Source organism: Mauremys reevesii, unplaced genomic scaffold, assembly GCF_016161935.1.
Source record: "Mauremys reevesii isolate NIE-2019 unplaced genomic scaffold, ASM1616193v1 Contig65, whole genome shotgun sequence".
Lineage (NCBI taxonomy): Eukaryota > Metazoa > Chordata > Testudines > Geoemydidae > Mauremys > Mauremys reevesii.
This window is the reverse complement of record NW_024100879.1, coordinates 389231-399706: the sequence shown is the minus strand read 5'-3', so window position 1 is coordinate 399706 and position 10476 is coordinate 389231. Positions and strand designations below refer to the sequence as shown.

Below are 10476 nucleotides of genomic sequence, written 5' to 3'. Positions count from 1 at the left end.
GCCAAGGCTTCTCGAATATGTGGTGCCAGTTCAGTACACTGGTACTTTGAAGACTCTCTGCAGATGCCTTAGGAGCTGGCTGAGAAAAAGCAGCAGGAAGGAGAAGAAGCTGCTTGCCTTGACTACGGTGGACCAGGTTTATAACAGAAACTCTTTCATTTATTCTCTCCAGGCACACTCACGCAATGAACAGGTTCAGTCTGCTCCAGTTCTCTCATCTGCAATGAGAAGGCTAAAATGAGGATGGTCTTGTGATTACAACATGGCCATGGGATGGAGCTAGGAAATGTGGGTTCTGTTCCCAGCTTGCCACCAAAATTCTGATGTGACCTTGGGAAATCACCTGATCTTTCTCTCTCAGCTTCCCCACTTGTGAAATGAAGGAGTAATTAATGGCAATCTCCTAGAGGTGCTGTGAGATGGAATTCATTCATGGCTGTAAAGCATTTTGAGAAGCTCAGACTGAAAGCACTATGGAAATGCAAATTATGATCAGCTGCATTCAACATTGGTGGGCACGTTGGAAATGGCTAGGTGAATAACATCAGCAGGACTCTCTGAAAGTCTGGCAGAATTCATGATATTCTCTTTCTTTCCCTAGTGAAACTCCCTACACCCCAGGGGCTGCTGGCACGACTCCTGGTGAGTAGATCATGAGAATAGGTTTTCTGTGGAATGTGAAGTGGGACAGTTAACTATAAAAATGGGTTTTCTAGCTAGATGCTTGTAGACAGGCTGAGGAATGTGTATGATTTGGATCTCTCTGTCTCTGCCCTCTCCTGAGACGCACTGTTCTGCATCCTCGTACTAGCTAGAATGCTTTCTTCTTCAGGAAGGCACTGCAGTAGAATCAACAACTCTGTTGTATGGTCTCCACAATGAGAGAGTCTGAACTATTCCCTCCTTCAGGACCACACTGGTATTGTGCTGACCAAACTTAGCCTGTTCTTCTCTCTCGCTGACAGGTAGTAGCCTCGTCCCCTTATGCAGGAGAAGGACACGGATGTGCTGCCTTGCAGTTACTACAGGCCCTGCACCAAAATATCCATGTAGCAGTGGGTGAGATGTGGGGAGTAAAGATCCCATCTCTGCTGCAGTACATTGAAGGTAAAGTGCTAGTTAGGAGGAGTGCGGTCCATGGAGCATAGAAGGGAAGCCAGAAAATGCAGCCGTATCGACACGTGTGTGTGCCATTCCTGTTGCAGTATGTGGGAACAGTGGGAATTGAAATTGGGCTTCTAGGCCCTCACTTTTCCTTCATCTGGATAACTGTGAACCACTGGGCTAAATCTAGAGTTAAACCACTGAAGCCAATTCAATCCGGGCAGAATCAGGCCAGGAAGGTTTCAGCTGAATGGAAATTTTACAGCAGTTCCCTCCACACCTTTGCTAGGTTAATGTTTGGGAAGGTGAATTACACATGAAGTTGGAGGTTAGTGAAATATTTTGGGGTTCCATATATAGTCTGATTTTGCAAACTGAATGTTTCTGAAAATTAAACCCCATGTTTACTTTCAAGGGTGATTCAATTAAAAACCCAGAGTTTTTCTTTCTGTAAGGAAGCCTGAGCCATAAAAGCTAGGTTGGCCAAGTGGGTGCCCATGTAGACTCTAGGTATTATGGGCCTAATAATGTCTTTCAGCAATTTTACAGTGGTATGAATCTATTGACCTCCTCAGTCAGTGTAGCTGCATCTACACTATGGGGTTATGCCAGCAGAACTCCAATGACGTGGTTGTGCCAGTGTAGTCTCTGTGGAGTATGACAGACCCTACGTGGAGCCCAAACCCGATATGTTTCTGATGAAGGTCAGACCCCACAATGTTCAAGTGGGTTTGATAGTCAAAAAAAGATTTTAAAAATGAGCTGTATCTTCCCTAGTTGTTGCTGTACAGAGTCCCCAGTACTGCCTTGTGCCGACATTAAAGAAGGGTAGGTTAGAGCTGGACATTCAGAAACGGGGCCAGATTCTCAGCTGATGTAAATCAGTATAATTCCATTGACTTCAATGAAGCTACACCGATTTACATCAAGTTAGGATCAAGTCCAGAATCTTTTATTATGCAGGAAAAGTTTGTATTCACATTAAACCCAGTCTTCTGATGTGCTGAACAGTTTTCTGAGATGCTAAGTACCCTCAGCTCCCATTAAAGTCAAAAGGAATTGGGAGTGCTCAGCATCTCACTCCTGGTGGGTTGACTGACCCTGAATAGAAATGCCAGCAGGGTACATAACATGATACTTTCTGTGGGTCCAACAAAGAACGTTGGCGTAGGTCCCATTTAGCCTTGAAAGCGCAGGCATGTTACAGCTTGGCAGAGCAGGGGTTTTCGAAGGACTGATTGCAAAGGAGATTCCTGGGACGACTCTTCTTGCTAACCTAGCTGACATTATTGTTTTGCCTCCTGCTTCATAGGAAACACAGAGAATTCCCTGGACCACGTGCAGTGGGAGCACATGCTGCTTCAGGTACAAGATGGCTTTCAGCTGTATTGTCACAGCCCTCCCTCCCCCCTCCAAATGTATCAGCTGGGGAAAATATTAATGATAAACTATTCGTTCTAAGCAGAGCTGGTCAAACCATTTCATTTGCAACTTTTGTTCAGTGAAAACTGGCCTTTTTTATTTTCATGGGACACTTTCAAATTTTTTTTTTTAACACAAAACAAAACAAAACCCAACCCAACTGGAAAATGTTCAGTTTTTTTTTTAACTGAAGTTGATTTTTTGGGGTTTTTTTTCATTTGCTTTCCTGTTTGTCTCCTTCCCCCTGCCTCCCCTCCCCCCGCCCCGGCTTTTTCAGTCACAAAGTGGAAGAGGGGAGGAAAGGCCTGAGGACGAGGGATAAAGGGAAGGAAAGGGGAAAACAAAGAACTGAATAATGGTCATTTTTATTTTGAAAAGCAAAATATTTTTGTTTCTTTCACTTTTCATGTGTGTGTTGAAAAATCAAGAAAACAAAAAACTCCCACTTGCTTTGTGAAATGGACTTACCATTGTTCAACCAGCGCTAGTTATAAATAACTCTGCGTTACCACTGGGAACAACACACAACATAACCAGAAAACCAGCATGCTCATGGTGCTAATGCACCACTGGGGGACATTGAAAGGATTCTTTTTTTCTTTGCCACTCAAAAGAAAATTTGCTGTGAGAAACCCCAAAGGAAAAGAGACAAGACAGGGTTTGGTGACTGTATCTCAGGAGAAGCCTTTCTGCTCAGAAAGAGCTCTTTGCAGCCTCATGTAAATCCAGACAAGGAACACTTTGATGGCGAGTGCTGAAAATGAAAGGAAGGGACCTAGTGACAAATCGCCCCAGAAGGTTTGCAGTTCCATTTGGGGTTGGATTACACTCTGGAGTTCCCATTCCAGATCCAGCCTCCTTTGAAATTCTTTGGGCTAAAAAATCAACTAAGATTAGGTTTTCTTGTGAGGTTTCTGAGATTTCCTGGCTGCTGTTCAAAATTAGGGCCTGAAACAGCAAAGTGCTGAAAGTTACTAACCTCTGGCTGACTTCAATGGGAGATGAGGGTGTGACTCCTGGTCCTTTGGGTGTCCACTGACTTAGGCTACAGGATCGGGGAAGGATAGCTCAGTGGTTTGAGCATGGCCTGCTAAACACAGGGTTGTGAGTTCAATCCTTGAGGGGGCCACTTAGGGGTCTGGGGCAAAAATTGGTCCTGCTAGTGAAGGCAGGGGGCTGGACTCAATGACCTTTCCAGGTCCCTTCCAGTTCTAGGAGATTGGTACATCTCCAATTATTACCTTTTATTCCCAGGATTCCCTGGATCTGATCTCTATATAATCAAAGGGTGTCATGTAAAGCCTTTACTGGATACCTGTGTCACACGGCTCATCATAAGCATTGCACAGTGATTGGATGGATAATATATAAGGTGTTATGGTTCTATACTGAAATTGATGCTTTTAAGGTCTGTGAGTTGGGGCTGGTCACCAGAAAGTGATAAACAAGTTTCTTTCAGGCAGGAGACGCTTATCTGCCTGTGAGTAATTATTCACAGTGGATGCTAATCAACAGAGGAAAATTCTAATCAAGTGATTGTGAAGTCTCCAGAGGAGATTTGATACAAGAAAAACAAGCAAACAATAGGGGGTACCCTGTTTTCAAATGAAGACAATGGATGCGTGGAACTATATCTGGAGGTCCAGAGGTATCTGGCCCCAGGTATCCTCCATCTATTGGACGAACTGACAGCTCCTTGTCTTATGAATGGAGGATGATCTTTGGTCTGGGTGTTTCATGCTGGGAGAGAGATTTGGGGGAGCTATCCTTTGTGAGACAGGGGAATATTTGGTTATCTAAGTTCAAGCTCTAGAAGTGTGTTAGGATTTTATTTTCACGTAACCATTTGTTTACATTAATTTTACTTGCTGCTTCCCAACTCTCTGATCTTTGTCAATTGAACTCTGCTTGTTTTCACTATAAATGTATCTAAGTCCATGGAGCGGTGATGCTGAGGTGAAACTGGTAAGGTGATGTGTAGCAAACCTATGAATTCTGTGAGTGTCCAGTGGAACAGGGGCTGGACGTTGTGGGGCTGCAGAGAGGGCTCGGCGGTTGGACTGTACCGATTGCTTATCTGTAGAAGGAGAGTGGAACCTGGATGGGGTGAGAAGGGCGTGCTTGTGTTTCCTGTGGCTGGCAGAGTCAGGAGCTGACACCTGGCAGGCACAGAGAAGGTTTTCTCATGCTAAGGGCAGGGGTAGTGAGGTACCTCACAACCCTGGGGACCCTCAGGAGGTGGCAGAATGGGTTCATAGCACTTCAGAGAAGGTGGCTGGCCCTTCGTAGTCCAGGGCCCTTTGCTCAAAGTTTACTAGACCCATCCTCCATCCACTATAAAATCACTCCTCAATGGTCAGATTTCTTGGCTCCATCTCATTCTCCAATTCACTGTTCATCTGGATTTGAGGACTGAGAGGAATCATCACACAAAGGTTAAAGAACGACAGCAGAGGAAATCTGGGTTGTCGATGTTTATAGTTCTCAATAGGGAAATAACCTTCCCATGACACCTGAATATTGTAAATTTTACAAGAGTGAAAAAGTATGAAAAAAAAACACCAAACAAATAAACAAACAAACCCCACAACAACCCCCAAATTCTTGCAATTAACCATCTGCTTTAACTCTCTTCTTTTACACTCAGTTCCTAAGAACATCTCTGGGGATGATAGACGACAGTGCCTGGAGCAGCCAGATAAGCCTTGAGTTGAACCAGCAGATGGCCAGCTATACCAGCCCCTCCCGTGAAAAGGTTTGTTCTCTGTTAAGGCTTAGTTTCTAGTTAATTTCCCTTGAAATTCTGATTGGGGGGCTGCATAAGGCTTCTCTACAGGCTGCAGTACTTTATATTTTAATCTGCATATAAAATTTGTTTTACTTGTTCCCTGCTCTCTTGCCCCTGCCCTTCCAATATTTGCTTGGACAGGCTGCTTGTCTGTGCTGCATTGTTGGTTCTCTGGCTGGGCTAGATGATGGGATGTTTCTGCAGTATGGGTGCTTGGACTTGGCTATCTTGTTCTTTCCTGAGTGTTGCTGAGCTGGCTCTGTACTGACTGGCACGTTCTGTTACTGGTATCTCAGTGCCGGTCTCTTTCTTTCAGAGTTTCCTGTATAAGGCGCTAGGAACGTCCTTAGCAGTTTGTCAGGACCTGGGCCACGTTAAATCCCAGCTTCATCAATTTTTGAAAGCAACAGATTATATGGAAGCCCCTGAGAGACAGGTGAGGACTCTGTCCCTCTCCCCACTTTACCAAGTAACCCCTGAATGCTTCCTGTGGGGCTCAGCTCTGAGCTGGCCTGGGACAGATGCCATTTCGCTTCATATCCTCTTCATTGCTGTTTCACTCAGCCCCCGCTGCCCATGGGTCTGACGCCTGACTCGCGCTTTACACCACTTCAGCTGAAAGGAAGGGACTCGTGGGTTAGATCCTAACCAGTATTTTTCTTGGGTGACAGGGAGTCATTTCCATCCTTGCACTCGCTGCTGAGAGCCACTTGGACCTCACACTCAACGCACTTCAGGAGTTTGGGGCTGCAATGAGCAAGGTTACGATTCCTGGGTTCATCAGCCGCCTGAAGGTAAAGGAGCCAGGGGCTTCTCTCCAACTTCCTCTCCCTCTAAACCAGGGGCAGCAGCCCCGGGGTAGTGTCTGCTCTGCTCAGCTCGCATTGTCCCCCAGTGTGTGCGTTCTACGTGACGCCTTCAGTTAAGCAGAGAGGAGCACACTCTGGAGCTGGGGTTCACTCAAATGATTTTTATCATGTGATGTCTCATGGCTTGAGCGCCCCTCCCATGTACAATGTGTGGGAACTACCTCAGTCGCTTGCATGGAAAAGCTTTAGGGATTTTTAGCATTTTTTTTAATCCCAGTTAGTGGCTGGAAATGAGGAGGTGTGGCAAGCAACATGTGGCCAACCAACCTGCTTTAGGTAGACCACCAGTGGGCTACGGATGACAATTATGGAACCTGTGATTTAGAGCAGTAGTTCTCAACTTGTCCAGATTAGTGTACCCCTTTCAGGAGTCTGATTTGTCTTGTGTACCCCAAATTTCACCTCCCTTAAAAACTACTTGCTTACAAAATCAGGCATAAAATTATTAAAAAGTGTCATAGCACATTATTACTGAAAAATGCTTATTTTCTCATTTTTACCATATAATTATAAAATAAATCAACTGGAATATAAATATTGTACTTGCATTCTTAGTAGTCTGCTGTAAAACTAGGCAAATAGCTAGATGAGTTGATAAACCCCCTGGAAGACCTCTGCAGACCCTCAGGGGTACACAAGTAGCTCTGGTTGAAAACCACTGATCTAAAGGCTAGAGCAGGAGACTAGGCCTCTGGGCTTCCACTGCTGGCTCTGCCATTTACTCACTGTGCAGCCTTAGGCAAGACATTTAGCACCTGATCTTGTACCCACCAGTGTCAATGACTAAGCTCCCGTGTACTTCACTGCTGTAGGTTCAGCATTTTAGGCTCTCTATGTCAGAGTTACCTAGTGGGAATGATGGAGATACTAATATCTCCACGCCTCACAGTTATTATATTGCTTAAATACTTTTTGCAAGTGGTTTGAGATCTTTGGCTGAAAAGAGCTTTGCAAGCGCAAGCTGCTATTGCTGCTGTGAGGAATTCATCGGTCAGCAGCAGATCAAATTCCAAAGCAAAGGAATCAGAAGAACTTTCTGATTGTCTAGGACTACCAACATGTGAGAAGAGGCTAGACTCGCAGAACCCTGATGATGTCCTACAGCAGCTTTGGTGTCCATTCTCCAATAGACCAGGTTCTCTCCCGATTATAGGCAGACATCACAGGAACATCCTTCTCCATTACAGAGCCAGTGGTCAGGTAAGAGCTTTTGCGTGATAAGTGTCACATAACTCAAATTTAAAACTGTAATGGACGGTGTGAGCTGTCACATGTTGTATCATTTTGTTGCTCTTCTTTGTATTTTCGCTAGGTTTTCTATAGTCTTCTGAAATTCTGTAGACCCCAGCTACACAGTAATTCAGATGCAGTGACACTCAGGCTATTCAGAATAACACTCTAACTCCCCTCATATGGATGTGTATCTAGCTCTATCTTTTGCTACCCAAGAGAGACTAGTGCTAGCCTGTATGTAGTTGATTTGCTGTCACGCTGTTTCTTGGACTCACTACTTCCCTTACCTCTTATCTGTCGTCTTGTTTGTCTGTGTGCTCCGTTATTTCTGTTCCCCAGGTGCCTGACTGCTGGTCCTGACTCTCATCTCAGTGCAACCTCTCCACATCACTTTGCCATTCAGTTCTGCCTTGTCTAACTGAGACTCTCACTTAGGCATTGCCAAAAACAGTTGAACCAAACTGAGATCTTCCAGTAGTTCACAAATGCAAATACTACAGAGGATGGCCCCTGATAATGACCTCTGCAAAACACCCCCTCTGGATACCTTTCCTGCCTTTTGGAAGATTTAACAATAGTGATTTCTCTCTGCTCCATATTCACCAGCCAGGACATTTTGAGGATGTGTGTTATGTGGGACTATCAACATTGCTAATAGCTGTTTTGCATTTCGTTTTTCAGGTGCTGGGCATCACTGTTGTGAACAAGGTACATTCTAAATAATCTGCCCTCAACTCTTGCATTTTCTGTACACAAGTTGCTTGTTTAAATTGCACAGAGTTTGGTTTCCTTGCTACATCAAGCAGGAGTCCTGGCTGCTCTGGTGTAAGTAGGCCTGGATTTATTTGATGAACCTGGGTTTTCTCTTCTTCTGAGGTGGGTGCAGAGCCAGGGTCCTCTACCTTCTGGGGTCTGGGGACACCTCTCTCCTCTCCCGAGGCTAGATTTAATTCCTGATCTTTATCTTCTGGACTCTGGTTCTTCTCTCAGTTTCTCATCCACATCCTCTTGTTTCTCCTTCTCGATTATGTAGGACATGAACCTAAAATTAACCCTCATCCAGAATGTCATGGAGATTAGCTGTGCCATCTTGGAGACCAGAGACTCCCAAGAGTTCGAATTCTCATACAAACTGGAGCTCCTTGGCTACATGTTGGTGAGTGATTAGGAGCTTTGAGGACTGAAGTACAAGAGAGTTTGTTGTAATGTAATGAGACTGGTTTTCTGGGGAGATGATATTTTATCCATTGGCTGTGACTGTACTACTGCAGTCTCATGAGCTACCTGCATGGCACCCAGAATGCTGGGTCCACTCTGAGCATTGGATGCTAACATATATTGTGGGCTGTAACTGGAAGGAATGGCTTGTGTCTTGTGAGTTCTCTTTCTGTCCTCTGTATAGCCTGCAGATGGCCCTACAGCCCATTTCTGAGGCAGAGAGCCTGCTGGGCACGGTGTCTGTTTATTCCAGGTCTGGCATATAGCCCTGTTTCAGGGTGTGAGAGGAAGGCCTCTCTGCCTTTCAAATCCATTTCCCATTTTTGATGTCCCCATTCATGCATTTCAGGACTTCATTAAACAGGAACCACTGGATTCCCTGGCATCTCCAGTTCGCTACCAGGCAGTTCTTGCCATTGGACATCTGAGGTAGGCTATTTTCTGCCATATTTCTTGGCACTGTGATGCCTTCTTATTTGTTAATTCATGAGTGTCAGGTTGGGAGCAGTCTAAAGCCTGCAGGGTTTGGCTCACCAGGGCCACCGGGAGCAAATGGGGCAATTTTCAGGGCCCCTGGGTGGGGTCCTTCACTCCGGGGCCCTGGAAAACTCTCACGGGGCCCAGGTCTTCAGCAGCAATTCGGCGCGGGGAACTTCCGCCCGGGACCCACCGCCAAAGTGCTGGGCCTTGGCGGCAATTCCCCATCGCCAAAGACCCCAGACCCCCTGAATCCTCTGGGTGGCCCTGTGGCTCACATGCTGCTCACCAGCAGGACTTTAGTTCTTAAGGATTTGAATGTGTCCATTTGGGGGTTTGTGCTCGAAAGACACAAGATTGGAGGTTGTGGGGCATGCAGTACAATGGAGCAGAGTTCAGATGGGGAGGGAGGTGTCTGGCTAGCTGGCAGGGGGGAGGAAGCTTGTGGGTTTCTCTAAAAGGAGATTTGAAGTTTTAGCTTTACTTCTAGAGGAGCCAATACTTAAGAGAGGTGCAAAGTGAAGGGTTGTTTGCACTTGGGGTTCTAGATTGGGACAATCTCTAGTCATTGGACCCATTTCTTTTACTTGGAGGTGGTACTGAGTCTAATGCATGACTTTTCTCTCTATCTTTCTTCTGCCAGCAAGCTCAAACCATCTCTGACCCTGGAGGAAAACCGTGAGCTCCTTGGTCAGTGCTTCAAAAGTTTATTTCCCCTTCCTCCCTTGGAGAAGATGACAGAGGAAGACGGGACAGCAAAGGATACTCAGCATATACAAGTACGTGACAACAATTCTCCTCCGGCACCATCCACTGTATTTCTGCCCAGCAGGCACTGGGTGATGGCAGTCCCACATGGCCCCCCTGCAAGGTTATAGTTAGCTTTCCCCAGCCCACACACACAAATGATCTGTGCTGAGCCTCACTCCTTCTTTTCTGGTTTCAGTCACTCTATGTGAGATCCTTGGAAGCCCTTGGCAAGCTAGTGGAGACTTTGCTGGAGGAAGAACCAACCGCAGACTGGTTCCAGGAAATGTTTGATGTGAGTAGTCCATTGAACCGTGGTGGAGATTGTTTCTTGTGTTACAGCAGGGAAGAGTCAGAGATTTAGGGGGTCAAGCTTCAGTTGTGGAGGAATTTTCCACAATGGAGTGAATTTTAGGGAGAAAGCACCCAATTCTTCCTGGGATAAGCGGGCATGTGCCCCACTGAAATCCACAGAAGCTATGCCATTTTATGCCAGGGCTGGATTGGGACCAAGTTCTTACAGTGTCATTGACACTACTTGGAGCGGCAAGAAAATCACCACTGCAGTAGCCAAATCCAAGAGAACCAGTTGAAACTGATCACTTCTTCTAAGAGGAA

At 45.7% G+C, this 10476-nt stretch overlaps 2 long non-coding RNA genes across 2 annotated transcripts; both read left to right on the top strand.

The window, feature by feature from the left end:
- The first annotated feature begins 44 nt into the window (after nt 1–44).
- On the top strand, nt 45–2563 carry LOC120394563. Its single transcript, XR_005592342.1, has 4 exons — nt 45–136; nt 602–642; nt 966–1107; nt 2417–2563. It is a non-coding gene; the product is annotated as an uncharacterized LOC120394563 (long non-coding RNA).
- A 5530-nt stretch (nt 2564–8093) lies between these two features.
- On the top strand, nt 8094–9043 carry LOC120394550. The gene is made up of 3 exons (XR_005592337.1): nt 8094–8124; nt 8450–8572; nt 8984–9043. It is a non-coding gene; the product is annotated as an uncharacterized LOC120394550 (long non-coding RNA).
- Nucleotides 9044–10476: the final 1433 nt, after the last annotated feature.